A 17853-nucleotide genomic window follows, 5' to 3' on the forward strand; every position below is an offset into this window, starting at 1 on the left:
CTTCTTGTATGCTCCAGCTTTATTCTTCTTTAGAGTACACAGAGATGTGGAGACTCAAAGATGGCTGTGGTGCAGTCAGAATACCTCAGAACTTCTGCAAAACGTCTTTCCCTCTTTGTTTACAAAGTTGTTAAAACTTTTCTCCAATTCATATACATCTAGCAAGCTTGAGAAAAATTATGGTTGGTAAAATTCTTCTTCTTTTTTTTTCTTTTGGTTTTTTGAGACAGTGTTACCATGTGTCAGAGCCCCAGCTCTTCTGGAACTAGCTCTTGAAGACCAGGCTGGCCTCGAATTCCCAAAGATCCACCTGCCTCTGCCTCCCAATTGCTGGGATTAAAGGTGTGCACCACCATTGCCCAGCTTGATAAATTTCTTATTCTGCAAGGATAAGAACCTGATTTAACCCCACACCCCCCGAAAACCATACAAATTAAGCTGTGGATAAGGGACAAAAAATGTAATCCTAATACTGGGCAATAAAGGGAGGTAACTGTCTGGAAATTCTGTCTAGTGAGGTGATGGAATCTCTCTCTCTCTCTCTCTCTCTCTCTCTCTCTCTCTCTCTCTCTCTCTCATGTGCAAGGTAGAGTATTGCTCCTGAGAAATAACACTTTATGCTGATTGGTCAAAGATAATTAACGTATAATTTAATCTCAAAGACTCAAGACAGTTTTTAGAAACAGCAGAAGTAATAAACATGGTGGAGAAACACAGTTGAACCCATTGACAAGATAGGCAGAGAGTAAAGTTGCTAAAAAAAAGTCCTCTAGACTGAATGCTTTTGCTTTTGGGGTTGGCATTCTCATCCATGCACAAATGCATATACATATATACATATACCCACACACCTCTGAAGAGATGGACCATTGAGATCTTTACTGTAGAAGATACATAGCCACTACCTAGAAAACAAGCAAATATATATCTCATGTTAGTAAATTACTAAAAATATTTATCTTTTCTCGTTTAAGTCTTAATGATGACCAACCTTGAGAAAACAAACTGTACCTATTGTAAGTTAAAAAATCCTGGTTTCTTATGATCTGCTGCCCCCAAATAAGAGAAATTAAATATTGTTATGCTTCTCTTCATTCTTCCTGAAAGAGCTCAGGTGATTTACTTTCTGAGGTTTAGAGAAATGAAAAATTAACTTGACCTGGAAATATTTTTCTCAATCCTGTGCATTCCCACAATATTGACTTTACTTAAAATATTACTTTCATTGTATAGTCACCAACTCTTACAAAATTTGAATTTTGCATATACCAGACTTAGAGTATTGGACCAGGACAGATGAAGTTAAATTTTTCCAGTACATAAGTACTTTTATTTATGGCTAAATGCTTTTATTGTATTGAACAAAATCTTTCCTCATTCATTGTGAAGGTATCAGTATAGCTATTTAATTGATGCTTAAAGTATTCTTAGAACATTATTCATTTCAGAAGATGGAAGGTGATATATGTTGTGATGTAGCATAAAAAAGAAGAGCTCCCAGAGCTGGTTCCTTTTCATATGTGACTTCATTCCCACTTGTACTGAGATGGCATCCATCCTGTAATAGTCATGACGTCATCAATACTTACCTACCAGAATCTTTACAAACACTGCAGTGAATTATGGTAACACAGTATACATAGATAGTGTTAACATATTCATCATTTCAAATGACTTCAAAATTCACTTTTAAAATACTATCTATAACCCCATGTTCCTTGAGACCCTTTAGTTTCATAAATACATTTCAACTTTCTGTGTTTAGATATGGAGCTTTGAAAATCAGCATGTACCTTCCAGGGCATTGCTTGCGTTCATTAAAACATTTGTTCATATGATTCTGAAAACTTACAATCCTATTTTGTAATATCATCATATATTTAGAAGAATTCTGTACTATTTCACTTTGTATTGTTTTGTATTTTTGATATATTCATATTATTTGCTTTTCTTTTACAACATGGGGATTTGACTATTTTAGTAATTTTTCAATGAAATTTAAGGCTTAAATTAAATGAGCTCACCCATTAATATAGTAATATAAGCAAAAAGAAAAAAGAATATATATACATATACATATATATATATATATATATATATATATAATGTCCTTATATCCTTCAGCCTTACTTCTCATTTTCCCTTACTAAGTAGAAATTGACTGCTGCAGTAAGTTGTAAACTGCCATGATTTTAATTTTTTTTATCTACCCAAAACACAGTCAATAATGATTAATGTATAATTCAATCTCAAAAACTCAAGACAGTTTTTAGAAACAGCAGAAACAATAAACATGGTAGAGAAACATAGTTGAACCCATAGACAAGATAAGCAGAGAGTGAAGTTGCTAAAGAAGTCCTCTAGACTGAACCTCTGGAGGGCAGTCCAGCATGTGCACAGCATGAGCCCAGGTTAGACCAGAATGATGAAGTAGTGATGTGCAGTTGCCTGGCTATGGAGAGTTGGTCCAAACCCTGTAAAATAGGAAGGAAAAGAGAAAGATTTTTTTTTTTCTGAAGGAAAAATCCTACCTAATATGTGGTCATTTACTCGATCATTTCTTTTTTCCTTGTATGTTCCTTCTCTGCATTAAAGGTGGGTTTCTTTTCTGTTTATCAAGATGGTGACTGTTGTTCTGCACCGAGAACAGCTGTTAGGGGTAAAAAGAATCCCCTTCCTCTCCAAAAGTCATCTGGGGAAAATGCATCATAGAATGCGAGTTCATTAGTCTACACCGGAAAACTCACAAGGAAGGCCAAAGCAGTACTTCAGTGGGAGACAAGGGCTTTGTGCTCTCTTTTTAGTGGTGGCGGAAATGGGAGGTGCAGGCAGCTTTTGATGGTTAGTAAATCATTAGTTAAGGGAATGAATGAGCACTGAGTACAGGCAGTAGTTTGTAAGTGGTTCTTTTTAGAAGCATACAGGGGACAGATAAGAGTTTGTGAAATTCTGCTCTGAGATAGTGAAATACCATGGAGAGGAAGGAAGTAACTTCTTTTGTTGCTGATGGGTCTAGTAATTAAGCAGAGAGAGGGTTATTAGGATTATTAGGGAAAAGCATGTATTAGTCTCCAATGCTTTTGATTTTCAGTGATCAGCATGAAATGATACAGTACTTTTGAAAGGCAGTCTAGTGTCCTTCATGCTTAAAACGTTTAAGAACACCTACCCTTCCTTGGTTATGCTTTCATTCCATAATGATATTTTCTATCTTTGAAGTGCCTTATATTACTTATTCATTTCTACTGAAGTTATTCTCCCAAATGTGTCCCCTTTTACCCTTAGTTTTGGCTTTGTCTAGTGTACTTCCAGAGTTTGTTCTGTGTTCATTCCTGATCTGTCAATCTGCTGATTTCAAAACTTTGCCTGGTCGTATACTCATCTATTCTCTCCCCCAACAGATATACACAGATGGACACGCTGCATCTGGTTTCAAGAGTTCACATCTGATCCTTGGTGATAAAACCCAAAGACCTCTGATTATATGTTTCCAACTACCTTTGTGATATTTCAGTAAAGTGTTTCTCTATAACTTAAAGTTCACTAAAGCAAAATTGGACAAGTTTTATTCTACTTCCAAAAAATTCACCATTCCAATGTTACCATTTTACCATTTCTGATTTTATCACCACTCATATTTTAATACTTTATCAACTTATTCTCCATCCATTGCATTACCATAGTCCAAATTTTAAAAGTTGGTGTCTTTTCACAACAATCCAGGGAAACATATGTAAATATCAAGTCACAAATTGTAATTAATTTACCATTTGCTTTTACTGTTATTTCTTTGGCACAACTAAATGATTCCTTACTACCTACAAAGAAGCCAAGATGACCTTCTTCTGTAATTCTGATGTTCTTTCTCAATTACTCTTCTCTAAATTTCAGGCCATGCTCACTGGGTATCTAGATTAATCTAAAATGTCTAGATTATTTCAGCACTTCATTATTCAAAGATCCTCAACATCTTTGGATGTGTCTAGTAAACTGGAGGACATGTGGGTGAGCAAATAAGCAATCTAATGTATGACAGAGTAATATATAGAATCAGGTGATGGAAATTGCCACATCAATGTATAGAACACTCCAAGTTCCGTTTCTGAGCCAACCAGTTCATGTTGCTGTTTATTGACTAATACAGGAGTTCACAGATGTTAGGTAATCTTTATAGTTTTTGCAGTGTGACAATAACAAAGTCAGAAGAATCTACAGATTTCAGCAGAACAACTCCAGTAATGATTCTTTCCATTGCTCCTACTCTTGTAGGAAAATTATTCAGGCCTCCTTTGCAAATAAAATAAGCATTTCTATGGAGAAATCTTAGTTTTGGATGTCTATTTTGCATTTCTCATCACAATCTCTCTCAATGACATTTTTGTAAAGTTTGATTTGTTTCTGTTTTAATAGGCTATCTGACTTTGCGGTGTAGTATTCCATGCCTTCTAAACCATCCTAAAATGTCCTTTCTCATACACATGCTTATCTTCTCTTTGTAGAAAAAGCTGAAAACAAATATGCTGCAGGGCTCCTTATGGGGAAGATTGTGATTGCAATCTAAAGGTAAAATGCATGAGGAACCACATATAACTTGACCTTTCTTTTGATTTAATTTTAGCTGAATAAAAATATAAATAAATTTTGACTTTTGTTCTAATCTGGGAAGGGAAGTGAGGTAAACTGCAAAGATAAAGATGAGTTAAAGAAAATCCAGGAAGTGACACACAGCTAACTTCCATTCTTATTGTTATTTGGAACAGTGTGTCCCTTCCTACTTTGAGTCTGGGTCATTTTTCAAGAAGTCCGAGGACTTGGCAATACAACACAGCTTTTATGACGAATTTAATTAACACGTGTTCACTTCCAGTCCTAAAGTCAGTTTTTAATTGGGAGGCATTGATATCAAACTGGCCCAGTGGAATTTAGCAGCATTACCTGTTCATTCTAGTTGTGCCAAGTATCTCCTGTGTGGTCTCACTTGTAGAACTCTTTGAAAACTGCTTACCTACATCAAACTTGATTGACTTGTGCTTTAAAAGTCCTTAGGGATGTAAAGCCTTAATTACTTGGAATAATATTTATACTTAACAAACTTATACATTACTTTTTAATTAACTTTCTCAACAGAACAATCATGTTTAAAAATGTGGATTCTTAATGTTTTAATGTTTACTTTCCTAATCATACAGATGAGAATATTTCTAGGAAATAACTTTAGCATGTGGCAAAATCTTTTCAGTATCATGTTCTTTAATTTAATATGCTCTTTCTTATGACAATAACAATCCTGTCCTTAAAATAGCATGGAGCCAGAGAGACAATTTCACAGGGCTTAACTCATCAAATGACCTCCGTGTCTTTTCCTTCTGGCCTTCCGTTTGAACCCTGTGATGTCCTGAATTTTTCCTGTAGGAAATTATAAAAATAACTCTGATTCTAATGAGAACACAAGCATCCAAAGCGATTTTAAGAGATTATCAACCCCTGAGTCATACTATGTGACAGAGCTCTATTGTATGTGCCATCACACATTCTAAAAGTGTTTCACCAGTTTCCAAGCAAGGCTAAGTCGAAGGAGGATTTAAATCTGGAGGGAGTCTTTCCTTTCTCAATAAAGATGGCAATGTATCTGGAAGCAGGTAGATCATATACTGTGTGCCTTCTTGTTAATAAGTACATGTAAATAATGCTTAACATTAATAGTAACAAATACAAAAGGGTCAGATTATGATAAAGTGTAGTCATGAAATATTCTAATCATGTGAAGCACACAAGAGAATTTAAGTTTTATGTTGGTCATATTAGATCCAATGTCTTAAATGCTGTGTTTTCATTTTAAAGAAAATGTATAATTCTTAAGAAATATCCTTAGTTCTTACATTTTACATATATTCTCAAGTGAATTTGAAAAGGGGAAAGAAGAATTTCACTATAATACTGAAAACAATAATGGTATTTTAAATTTGTGACAGAGGAATGGAGGAGCACAAAGAGTGTTTATAAGGATGTAACTGTATCTCACTAGCTCCAATTAGTGACACATGCTTTTAACCTCAGCAATCAGGAGGTTGCAGGGTAGGGGACATTCTGTAAATTCAAGGTCTTCCTAATATATGTAGCAAATTCAGTACAGCCAGGGCTACACAGAGAGATACTGCCTCAAAAGAAAAAGATGAGTGAGGAGAAGGAGGTAGAGGAGAAGGAGAAGAAGAAAAAATAGAAAAAAGAAAAAAAGGTGGAATGAAAGAAGAGTAAGAAATAAAAAAAACTAGAAAGCAACTAAAATATGGTCAATTGATATAACAGTTGGCTAGGCTATTAACATTGTTTCACAATATGTGAGTTACAGGATGTTAAAATCATTAGAATGGAAGTAGTGGGCATTGTTCTTTGTAATTTCAGTAAAGGGATGGGTATAGCTATGCTAACTATTGTGGTCCACTGAAATATTGCATTGTCATGGGTAGAAAGGAGAGTTTGCAATGGTGGAGGCAATAATAGAGGCAAGACCAATCACACCTGCACAAAGATGGGGAGGAAATAACCCATAATGACAGTATTATTTATTTCTAAATTATGAGTTTACATGTAATTGTTAATATGTTCATATGTTCATAAGGTCTTTAATTATCATGTAGCCTTTAAGGTATATATATATATATATATATATATATATATATATACATACATACACACAGGCACATACACATATTAATGATGGGGGAAAGCTTATAGATATTTGATGAATGGGAAAATGTAGTAATTATCAGAATTAATTATAGGAAATTATATTGGTTTGGTTTTTACTAACCTGTAGGAAAGAGTTTTCATTAAACAGTCAAGTGAGGATTTTCACGTGTGTTCTCTGGAGTCTAAGAAATGTCATTGAACTAGAGATTTCTAAAATTTCAGTGATTACCTGAGAGTGGTAATAATTTGGTTATCTTGTTTCTTTTCTCTTATCTGTTTTCACGCTGCCTCGTTGACTGGAAACACTGTAATATCTTAAGTCTCTTAATTTGTACAATAGTTTTGCAACCAATAAATAATGGTGTGAAATACAATACTAGCTGGGTAACTGTAAAGTTTAATGTCCGTACCCCAGAGCTGGGATGTCAGAATGAGTGCCAAGCCTCATTTAGAGTGGTGTAAGCTGACATTAGATGGAGCTGTTGCTCTGAGCTGTATGGTTAGAAATTGCTGTATAACTGTCTCCTGAGCCTTCAGGCAATCTTTTCTTTTGTGTACCGTAGCTTCAAGAATTTTTTATTTTAATTTATTTTTTAAATTTAATTTTATATTCCATCCACAGTTCTCTCCCCGAACCTTCCTCCAACCCCCCTCCCCTCACTCCCAGTCCACCACTTATCCTCCCATGGGAAGTCAGCAAAGTCTGGTGCATTAAGTTGTGGTGGGATCAAGCCCCTCCCCCTGCATTAAGACTGAGCAAGCCATCCCACCATAGGGAAGAAGCTCCAACACCGCAATCCATGCACCAGGAACAGATCCTGGACAGACTGCCAGGCACTTCACCACTGTCTCCCATACATAAAGGAACTAGTTCAGTCCCATGGAGGCTCCACAGTTGTTAGTCTCCAATTCACGAGTTTCCATGAGCTTGGTTCAGCTGTCTCTGTAGATTTCTCCATCATGATCTAGACCTCCATTGCTCATATATTCCCTCCCTTCTCTCTTCATTTGAGTTCCTGGAGCTACTCCTAGTTGTGGATTTTTGCCTATGGTTCTCTCAGTTGCTGGATGAAGTCTCCATGATGATAGCTGTGGTATTTACCAATCTGATTACAGGAGAAGGCCAGTTTATGGTACCTCTCTACTATTGCTAGCAGTCTTAGTTGGAGTCATCCTTTTGGATGCTTGGAAATTTACCTGGGACCTTCTTAAGGCATAGTGACTCTCTCTATGACGATCTCAAGAGCTTTCATTGTTCTCCCACTTCGTCCCTCTCCCACCTCAATCATCTTCCATTCCCTCATGTTCTCATCTCCTATGTCCTTCCCTTTAACATTCCCTCTCATCCCCAGTTTACCCAGGAGATCTCATTCAATTATCCTTTCCTGGCCAAGCCACATGTCCATCTTAGAGTCTCCCATGTTACCTAGTTTCTCTGGAGCTATGGATTAGTCTGGATATCCTTTCCTTTGCATCTAATACCCACTTATGAGTAAATAAATACTGTGTTTGTCTTTCTGCACTTGTGAGTCAGAGACAGGCAGATCTACAGAGTGAGTTTCAGGACATCCAAAGATATGCAGAGAAACCCTGTCTCAGAAAACCAAAAAGCTTCAAGGATTTTTTAAAAATGTTAATTATAAGCATAACAAGAGAGCCTAGAGTCTGAGCTCCTTTCAGATTCTTTACCTGACAGATATAAACATTAAATAGACATTGTAAGAAGACATCACAACAATCTATGGGCAATGGGAGTTAGATACTAAGAGCGACATTCAGGCTTCCTGACAGGGAGTTGAAATAAGAAAAGGGCTGCAAAATTATGCTTTCTAAAGGGAGAGAGTTCAGACAGTAGTGAACATGCCCAGTAGAAAGTATTTAGTAGCAACTGTTCCTAAAGAGAGTTTTTCATTTCATGGTGCATTAGAAAGACAGCTACTTCTCACATTTTCCAGAGTCATCATTTGAATCCTTACCTCTGCCAGAATTCTGCCATGTTTTAACTTAGGCTGGTTTTCTCTCAGTTGTAAAACAAGGTTCAGAGGGCTCAGAACAAATGGATTTGTTGTCATGGAACTTGTTCTAGGGTAGAAAATATATAATGTGATTATAAATAGTAATAAAGTTAATAATACATTATGGTGTGTTTTAAAGAAAATTAGATTCTTGGAAAATCTTGCTAAAGCATAAGATTGAGGGCAATATAGAATGTGTGTGTAGAGGCAAAACAGTTAAAGCTTGTGTCTTAGTTAGGCTGTTGCTGTGAAGAGACACAAGGGCATTCTTATAAAGGAAATCATTTATTTGGGGCTGGCTTACAGTTTCAGATGTTCAATCCATTAGCATCATGGTGGAACATGGCAGTACACAGACAGACACAGTGCTGGGGAAAGAGCTAAGAGTTTTTATATCTGATTTATAGGCAACAGGAAGTTAGCTGAGATACTGGTTGTGGATTGGTCACATATGATACCTCAAAGCCCGCCTCCATGGTGACACACTTTCTCCCACGAGGTCATACCTAATCCAACAATGCCACACCTCCAAATAGTGCCACTCCTTATGAGTTTATGGAGCCCCATTATATTCAAACTACCACAGCATGGGATTCTTTTTTAAGGAAGAGAGATCAAAGAAGATTGAAGAAGGACACGTAAAAGAAATCCCACACTAGCTCAGAATTGAGAAATAAGATGGTTATTTATTTAGGGGTAAACTCACAAATTAGATTTCTCTGCTGAAATCGAGATCAAAAACCAAAATCTGCAAGCAGAACAGAGAGGCTGGAAAAGAGGTCATACACAGACTCTGCATCAGCATATATAATATAAGAGGCCAAACCCCAGTGGGCAGGTAACCCCCAACTGTAAGATTTCCTACAGTAGAAGATCATATTGAGCACTGGATCATGCACAACTATATATATTCAAGTTTTAGTAAAAGATTTTTGAGAAAACTTTTTTAAACTTTCAGAAATGAAAGTTTCTTTCATTTCTTTCCACCTAGCTAGAATGAAATCTTAGGCACAACCACACTGGTGTAGTAATGTTTAATCAGTTCACCTAACTACCAGGGACAATGAAAGCCACAGTGCAACAACACATCCATTAGATCCCTTTGATTGACCATGCTAAGGACACATGATGCTATGCAATCTTTTAGTCTGGAATCAGAATAGTTTGTCTCTCCTTTTTACAGTAGCAAAGTAATATGGTTGAAGGAAGGAGCTATTGCCTGGGTGGCCCAATCTGCATAATTCAACTGTAATTAATAGCTTCAGATCTCTTTGAAGACTGACATGAGTAATGTAAACAAACAGAGGAAGATACTGTGGTTACAAGTAATAAAATATAATTCAATTTAAAAATTACAGAATAACTTAAAATTAAGCTGTTTCAAGTGCAAATGCAATGAAAATAAACTCATAGAGAGAAAGCAAACTAAAGTAGAAAACAATCACTCTTGAATGCCTTATTTTAAAATGCATTAAGCATGTACACGTATTTACAGGGAGATAAATGTGCACACTCATACACACACACACATCTACATCAAGATTACGTAAGACTGAACTATCCTGCAAACCGTCATGTTAAGACCAAGATAAAATAACTTAATTGAATAGGCAAAAAATGAACTTGGCATTTCCCTGGTCCAGGGTCCTGCTTGGTAACTGAAGCCTGATGCAGATAATTAGTTGAAAAATAATAAGACATGTACTTCTCAGGAGAGATGACTTTAGAAAGTACCAGTAAGGTCTAATTGAAGGAAATGCATCTTTAATGAACAGTGACATCTTAAAGTTAGGTTTCCATATTGGCAGGACACGTAAAGAATGATAATGATGAATACAAGGTACAAGTGTCTCAGTTAGAAAATTGAAATGTACTATCAGAATTTTGACAGCAGTGAGACACAGGAAGAATAAAAAATAAGTAAATAAATAAACAGGAGAGAATGAGAAGAAGAAGTTAAGGCATACAGGTGAGAATGAGTATATTTTTGGGGAGCAAACTCTACTTCTAGAAGCCAGTATCAACTCAGAAATTTAAACCCACACTATCACAATATACAAGGCTTAATTTTGGTACCTTTTCTTTCTTCCAAATGACAAAACTATCAGCTATTATCATGCAAGGAGGACCGGGATATAAATTCTATTCAGGATTCATCTTGGGGGTAAAGAAGGCTATTGAAATTAGTAATCAGTCTGAGACTTGCAGGAGTTTATATTAGCATGAACAGAGACTAAAATAAGAGGGCATAGTAATTTTATATACTGATGGCTTCATAGATTTCCCCTTTAAATAACTTGTCTTAAACCTTATGGAAGTCCTTCAGACTGTGTATGGAATTTTGAACCAGTCATACAAGGTGAAGGAAATATTATGTGTTTTTGTCTGTAGTCAACTGAAGTGTCATCTATAAAGAGAAAAATCAATCAAATAAATAAGCTGCATGGCTGAATTGTATGGTGTTGTTGGAATAAATGCACAATAGTGAACAAACAGTACCTAACAAAATCAACAGAAAGGGTAGTAATAAACATATTGTATCACAATTTTATTATCAAAAATATTTTCTCCAGGAAAAAAAAGGCCGATGAGATAGAGGAAATAAATAAAAATGTCATGTGTCTGAGAAAGCAGAAGCTTGGAGGTCTCATAGTTAACCCTCACCAGTTTTACATAGAGGTAGTTGTCAGAACTGCTGACTCGGAGAATCAAGGAGACTCTGGAGAGAAACAATAACCAGGACCCACTGGTTTAAAGCAAGTAGTGCAGAGGCCTCCACTAAAAGGAATTCTGCTTTTCAATTGTCAGCTGTGTTGGGAGTGTTCTTCAGAGATACAGCTGTTCTTTCTAGGTTCACTTCTGCTTCTGTAAACACCTGCTCACCCAGACTCCTGTTAGGAGCCACAATAATTTTTCATAGACTCAACAAGTTTGATGCTTGTATAATTGTTTAGTTTGTTGTGAATTTCCTTTCTGAGGTGAAAGTATTGAGTGACCCCTGGAAAAGCTTTTCAAACAAGAAAGCTGTATTAGATGCACTGTGGGAAATAACAATTAGAAGAAAGACCAAATTTTTGCTAAGAGAAGTAGAGAATATTGTTTTGGTACATATTTTTCATCAATAATCTCTCTCTCTCTCTCTCTCTCTCTCTCTCTCTCTCTCTCTCTCTCTCTCTTTCTCTCTCCAATCCAAATACATCAGTATACCCCAGACACAGTAGCATCTATTTCATAAATTCCAAAATATATCAATTAGAAGAACTTGTTTCCACTTGAAAGATCTTTAGTTTTCCTGTGTGTTTATGATACGTGGCTTTCATTATTGTTATTATTTTTTCACAAGATAAGGCCTGCTAATGTTCTGAACAAGGTTCTGATAATCTGGCCATCCTTTCAAATTTAACCAGATCTATACCCCAACCCATCCCAGCCAAATAAGCATATCTTAAAATGAGCATTTAAAAATGTCCCATGAAAGAACAGACTGTCAGAGCCTTTAATAAATTCAAATTCTGGTTTAATAGTTCATTATTGTGGATTTTGGCTCACAACTGCCATGGAAATGAAGTCCTCATTATTCAGATAAAGAAATAAGGACACTATTCCCCTTTCCCCCTCTCTGCTCTGCCTGACAATATGAGCTTAATTTGAGCTTTAATTACCCCATTCTCAGCAAATGCACAGCACCCTAAAGTAAAAGCATCTCTATGCTTGTTCTCTATAAAAGCTAGACCTAAGAGATAAATGTCTGCAGGCTTCTACTGAGGTAATAAAGGATCTTAAATCAAGTCAGAACATGACAGTGGAAGGATGTTGCAGCAAGGCTACTTCTGAATGATGTTAAATTGCCAAACCACTAGCTTCCTTTAATTTGGACTTTTCCTTGTTAACCCACAACATTATTCTTATCTGGAAAGTCTTCAAAGAAGAAACCCAAAGATAAATAAAAATATGAATAATATATAAGCCAAATATACAAAGAGGCAACAAAGCAGAAGATGGCAAAACCCTCTTCTTTGCCTTGAAAATCTACCAGAGTCTATTATGGGGGAGATAATAAGCCAGGGGAGAATAGAACCTTAGAATGGGATGCAGAGTTTGTGGATTTTGAGGCTACAGGTGCTAATACTGACACAGAATAAGTTGTTTTTCCTGAGTTGCCAGATTATGATTATGACAATCATAATATATATCACTGAAAGTAAGCTGCTCACTAAACCATATACTATATATGTATATATAACATAATACAATATAAAAATACGTATTTATTATGGAGTTGGGTTACATCACCTATTAAATTTTGAAACTGTCTTCAGAGTATGAATTGGGAAATAGAGTGGATTTATAATCCAATATGAAGAATGTCATAAGACAAGCAGATTTGGAAATACACGCTTATGCTAAATATTATGTGGGGTGAAAGCAAAGTTCAGCGTGTTAAATCATGAGTATAGAGTATTAAACATAGACAAGAAGCTCCAGACCTAGGTAAGGGAGACACTTATGATTATTACTTCACAAACTTTAGCACACCAGAGAAGTTAGGTAAAAGAGAGTCATAAAAGGTTCATCCTCTGAATCCCCATGAAACCCTACAACCTGTGCGAAGGAGACACTTAGAACAGCTAGATACTCATAGCATGGAAGATCCAACCTTACCAACATCCAGAGCCATGAATCAGTTAATTTCTCAACCTATGGTTTTTTTGTTTTAAAAGTCACGATGAGCTAATATATAATATCCTGGTGATGGAACCAATATAAAATTATTATTTTAGTCTTGAAGTGATTTTTTTGATGAAAAAAATCTATCTAAACCTAACAAATTTGTTAAAAATGCTCCAAACTGTTCTACTTCCTGAGCTTTATTATTTGAATATTTCTCAATGCTGATATTTTTGTTAAATTAAATAAGTTGATGTGGAGAAAGTTTTAGTAGTCTGCTTGTGCTTTCTGTGTCAAAGTTTTCTTTGATAAAAATAGTGCTGATTATAAGTTTTTAAAATTTTGGCCTTGTCTAAAACTTAGCTTGGCTCTTGATCTGTAATAGCTTTTTCTTTTGAAGAACCTAAAATAAGGAGAACTGCTTCCAGGTCATCTTGGACACTTTTGGATAGAAATCCATCGTGTAATCAAAGATACATTGGCCAGATAAGAAGGCAGCTAAGAGGTACAGACAATTGGCATGTTGTTAAATTTTTCCTAATTAGGAAGGACCAGAAAGTAAGTTGCTAGCGATCCTGAGAATCAAGAAAAAGAGGTTGTTGACCCTGGGCTCTTCCGTTTAGAAAGAGACACTGGGAATCTAATTTTAGCATTCTGTTGTGTGACTTTTCCTTGAGGGACATGAAAAAATGTCTTTATTCACTTAAATAGCAAGCCAATGACAGACTAAATGAATAATTCTATCCAAGTCATTTATGAGCCAATGAGTTTAGTGGAGTTAAATAGAGAAGCATGAGAGACCCAGGAGAGAAAATGGAAAGCTTAGCCTAGCAAGAGTGACTAGTAAAAGCTGAGTAAATGATGTTCAATATCCAGTCCATGTGATATCCCACTGGAGCCTCCTCTACACAAAGTTCTTTACTGCTGGTACAACTTCAGGCAGGGATTTCATGAATCTATTATGTTTCAAACACGTCAGGAATCTTGTATAATTTCAGAGCTTTCTGACACTCTCCCTTCAGGAGAGGGTGTTTCGATTTAAAAAAAATTTGCTACTTAAAAATTAGTTGGTATTATAGTCAACATAGGTGAATGATCTCCACACCCAAACCACTTATTATTAAGTAATTGAACTGATTATTCCAAATGACTGAATACAGCTGAAGAACTGAAAAGTGAAATGGGTGCAAATATTTATGCATTAGTGTCTGTGATATGGCTCAATAATAGCCAAGAAGGGTAGCGTAAGTTTCCCCTTGTTTCCAGATCCGATTAAATCAGCATAACCTTTCTGTACATATATAACATATGAAAATCAAAATGATGACTCAAGCATTTGAGTAACATGCTACTGTTGGCAGTTGGCTTGAAGCATCACTGTGTTCACAACCCTTGTCCAAGAACAGACATAGCAGTAGTTTAAGGTCCTCGATCAAGCACAAGATCTATTTGCATTCCAAGATGAAATTGATTTCCTTCTGTTAATTCTACAAAATGCATTTTTCACTTAGAATGCACGTATTTTGTTTGATTAACCAAAAAAATATGAACCAAGTACAACTGCACATAAATAAAGTCACAACACTTGAAAGGAGAATAATGAGTTCAAGGCTAACCTGAGCTACAAAGTGAAGTCTTATCAACAAAAAGTTATTTAAAAGTATAGATCCCAGGTGTAGGTGCTTTTGGGGGGGCAAAGACATTGTCAGAACGCTTAGTGCTACTAGGAAACTGTGAAAAGAGAGTGACCACACAGATAGCTTGGAATCAGAAGAAACTGTAGCTTTATTTATGCTGCATAATCATTTCTGTGCCTAGACCTTGGGAATGGGTTAAAGGCCAGAAAAAAATCCCTCTCCTCTCTTCGATACAGCTCATTTCCCATGAGAGGATTGCTTTCTTTCCAGGAAAACTGGGCTTAAGGGCTTCATCAACTTTCAGTGAAAGAACTAACACTATAAAGAACATCATGCCTACCCTATGTCTCATGGAAACTGGAGCATCTATTGGAACATATGAAGCTGTCTCACTACCCTTGTCCATATCTAAACTATCTCACATAAAAGCCATATCATTTAGGAATCCTTCATATATAAATGCTATAGTAAATTTTAGTGATTCTCAGAAGTGTTTATAACACAGTACTTTGCTCTCAATGTCTTCTTAGTAAATGCTTGACCAAGACCACACACACAATGCTTTTGCTGAAACACAGCAAATATAATCAACCAAAGTACAGTGTAAATCCATATTTATAGAAGAGTTGTTTTTATGTGGGCTACTGATCTACAACTTTAATGAGTATTTTATATCTTTTGGTAGCATAATTTGGTTTCTTGGAGACAGGATGTCTGGAAAGTCATTTCTTAGAATAAAAACTGTACACATTGCTTAATTCAAATCCAACTGAAATGATTATCAATAAACAATAAAATTATCTTCTCTGAAGGTAAAGTCAAACCAGGACTCAAAATTCATATTTCTAATTTATGTCTCCTGAATATTCACTTTCTGTTTTCCATACATTACTTTTGAAAACTGAAAGTGTCTAGGATAAGATCAGCTGTTCTATAGATAAGGAGGAAATCAAACAACTAAAGGACCATCAGGAAAAGGAAAGACTGGTCTCAAGACCAAATAATAATAAGAGAAAAATAATGCATTAATTTAATCTTGTTTAAATGTTCCTTCTTTATAAATTGTAGTTAACCTTTCCTGTGAACTTTTATATCAGATATTGAGTAAATTTTTATCATTTTGTGTTTTTTCTTATAAATCATTATCAGTGTTTATATGCAAGGGTGATGCAAATGAACCTAAGAATCAAGCTGGTGTAGCTATCCTAATATAGAACCAAATAGACTTCAAACTAAAATCAATCAAAAGAGACAAAAAAGGGACATCTCATATTAGTCACAGGGATAATCTAACAAGAGGAAATCTCAATACTGAACATTTATTCCCAAAGTACAATGGCACCCTCAGATGAAAAAAAAACACTACTGAAACTTAAATCACACATTAAACTACACACAGTAATAGTGGGGAGACTCTCACTACTGGACAGGTTTGCCACATAGAAACTTAATAGAGAAATAATAAGGAAAATAATAGATGTTATTAAAATGAACTTAACAGACATCTATAAAATATTTTATTCAAAAATAAAGAAGATACCTTCTTCTCAGCACCTCATGGAACCTTCTCAAAAATGAACTATGTATTAGGTAACAAAACAAACCTCAACAGATACAAAAAAAATTGGAATACCCCGATATATCTTAATGGGTCATCGTGACTTAATGTTCAACAGCAACACTAATTTCAGAAAGCACACAAACACATGGAAATTAAACAATGCTGTCCTGAATCACCAATGGGTCAAGAAAAAAATAAAGAAAGAAAATATTAAAGACTTCCTAAAATTCAATTAAAATGACCATAAAATATACCCAAATTTATGTGGCACAATGAAACAGTGTTAAGAGGAAAGTTCACAGCACTAAATGCCTACATAAAAAAAGCTGGAAAAATCCCACACCAGTGAGTTAACACAACACCTGAAAACTCTAGAACAAAAAGAAACAAACTTACCAAGGAGGACTAGAGGGCAGGAAATAATCAAATTGAAAGCTGAAATCAACAAAATAGAAACAAAAAAAATTACATAGAATCAATGAGACAGAGAGTTGATTCTTTGAGAAAAATCAACAAAACAGACAACTCTTTGTCCAAACTAACCAAAAGACAGAGCGAAAATATTGAAATTAACAAAATCAGAAAAGGAAATGGGGACATAACAAGCAGAAAATCCAGAAAATCATCAAGTCATACTTCAAAAACATGTACTTCACAAAATTCAAAAACTTAAAGGAAATGAACAATTTTCTGGATAAATGGATAAATGTCACTTACAAAATTTAATCAAAACCAAGTGAGCATATTAAATAGGCCAAAAATGGCTAAAGAAATAGAAACAGTCAACAAAATTCTCCCAACCAAAAAAAAAAAAAAATTCAGAACCAGATGGTTTCAGGACAGAATTGTACAAGATTTACAAAGAAATGATACTAATATTTCTCAAAATGGTCCACACAATAGAAACAGAATGAACCTTGCCAAACTTTACCAAACTCTTTTTACAGGGCTACAATTACCCTGATACCACACAGAGACATTACTAAGAAAGAAAATTACAGACCAATCTGTAATTCATGATTAAACAGACTAATCTCATGAACATTGGTGGAAAAATACTCCATAAAATGTTAGCAAACTGAACCCAAAAACACATCAGAAAAATCATCCACCATGAGCAAACAGGCTAGAGATGCAGGGATGGTTCAATATAAAAAAGTCTGTCATGGTAACCCACCATATAAACAAACTGGAAAAAAAAACTGCATGAGCATTCATGGACTTGGTGATAACAGGGATACAAGGAGAATACATTAACATAATAAAGGCATAATAATAAATA

General features: G+C 35.3%; 1 long non-coding RNA gene across 1 annotated transcript in view; it reads right to left on the reverse strand.

Annotated features, from left to right (window-relative positions):
• Positions 1-628: 628 nt before the first annotated feature.
• The window catches only part of LOC125392909 (uncharacterized), a 30813-nt gene continuing 13588 nt past the window's right edge, over positions 629-17853 (reverse strand). The window contains exons 3-4 of the long non-coding RNA XR_014997715.2: positions 8667-8772; positions 629-2474 (exon numbers count right to left, since the gene is read on the reverse strand). This is a non-coding gene — a long non-coding RNA (uncharacterized LOC125392909). The remainder of the gene's footprint in view (positions 2475-8666; positions 8773-17853) is intronic.

The sequence above is a fragment of the Myodes glareolus genome, chromosome 2, assembly GCF_982192425.1.
Source record: "Myodes glareolus chromosome 2, mMyoGla1.1, whole genome shotgun sequence".
Taxonomy (NCBI): Eukaryota; Metazoa; Chordata; class Mammalia; order Rodentia; family Cricetidae; genus Myodes; species Myodes glareolus.